Source organism: Nannospalax galili, unplaced genomic scaffold (assembly GCF_000622305.1).
Source record: "Nannospalax galili isolate Female #2095 unplaced genomic scaffold, S.galili_v1.0 scaffold203, whole genome shotgun sequence".
NCBI lineage: Eukaryota > Metazoa > Chordata > Mammalia > Rodentia > Spalacidae > Nannospalax > Nannospalax galili.
The window spans coordinates 1,215,369-1,217,025 of NW_008351640.1; the positions used below are offsets into that span (position 1 = coordinate 1,215,369).

The 1,657-nt window shown below is 30.5% G+C and overlaps 1 non-coding gene across 1 annotated transcript; it reads left to right on the forward strand.

The window, feature by feature from the left end:
• Positions 1-500: 500 nt before the first annotated feature.
• On the forward strand, positions 501-607 carry LOC115066871. Its single transcript, XR_003846314.1, has one exon. It is a non-coding gene; the product is annotated as a U6 spliceosomal RNA (small nuclear RNA).
• The last annotated feature ends 1,050 nt before the right edge of the window (positions 608-1,657 follow it).

Genomic DNA, 1,657 nt, shown 5'->3' on the forward strand with positions numbered 1-1,657 from the left:
TATGCATAGGTACATATTTTGCAATTTAATGTAACCTCATATAGAATCTTCAAAATTCAGTTGTCAGCATCCAAATCAACTTTAACTCCTGTCTCATCATTTGCTGTGGCATGCTGAGATAACAAACATTTCTATAGCTGACTGTCAATGAAGATGAGGCTTTGAAATTCCACTAGCCCAAAATTTTGTAAGGAAAATTCTGCTTTGTTAATGTAAAATTTTTTTCTGAAGGTTTTAATATTTTGCTGATATTAAGAAATTTGTTAACTGGTAACTTGCTAAATGAAAATTAATTTCACACTGTGAAATAGTCATTAGAAATACTTCAAATACTACTGGGTGAAAGCATATTAATTATTCATTATGTGGCAGAATAGCAATTTAGCCTCAAATGCATTGACAGAATTATACATTTAGATAAACAATTTGATGAATGTATATTAGAGGGACAGAGATAAAGAATTATTTTGTAATTGCAGAACAATAAAAAAGCAAGAGTAGTGCTCGCTTCGGCAGCACATATACTAAAATTGGAACAATACAGAGAAGATTAGCATGGCCCCTGCACAAGGATGACACACAAATTCGTGAAGCGTTCCATATTTTTTCTTTTTTAAACGTTAAAACCTCATTTAATTTTATTTCTTATAGAGTTTATAATGAGTAAAAGATTGTATAAGCGTAATAATTCATCTGAAAACCTAAAAATGTACAGCCAATTTTGAAAGAGATGTACCCTAGCTCAGAAAAAATGTTATTGAATAGGTTAATGCTGTTGTAATGAAACGCTACTTTTACCTTCCAACCTTTGAACTCTATATAGTAGATTTCTAATTTGGTACATAGATGCAGATGTGCATTTATTTGGCTAACTTCTTTAAAAGGTTAGCATGTAAAACATTTCTAATATATGCTAACAGATACAAGAAGCAATAAATAGTGGAAGTTCAAGTTCAAAGGCAGCACACAACCATACTTTTTTAATGCTTGGGGAGAGATTTTTATTGGGGCCTTCTCTTGACTGGGTAAAGGCCTCCCATATTAGGAGAGATTTAGTTCATTAAGTGGTTATTTCCTCTAAAAGAAGCAAATTCTAGATAACTTTAGTAATATTTGACCAAATAGCTGGACAGCCAAATATTCATATTAAATTAACTAAATCAAGGCATTATATTTAAGTTTGGAGTACAAAGGTTGTGTGTGGTTCACATCCAAAATAGAAGAAAATAAATGTTTGTGTCCAGTTGTGCCTACTATTTTACTCTTTGTTATATGTACAATGATTACTTGAATAAAAATTATAAATAATAAAATGTTTTAGTCAAAATTTGAAACTAGCTTAACACAAATAATCGAGATGTTTATTAACTATTCTTTCTTCTCTTCCTAAGGGCCATTGTTATGACAAGATAATTCATAAAATATCCCTATAGGATTTATGTCCATATTTCAGGGAAGGGAAAACTGAAGGCAAGAGCTAGCAGTTATACATCCTGAAAATGAGATATTTCTGCTGTGTTCCAAACATTGTTATAAATATTCTGCATTTACAATTTATTTAAAATTTTCAAATCATTGTGATGTTGAATTTGTATTAGGATGCTGTGTAAAAAGAAGACTTAAGGGCAAAGAATTAAGTACTGCTTAAGATCAAGAA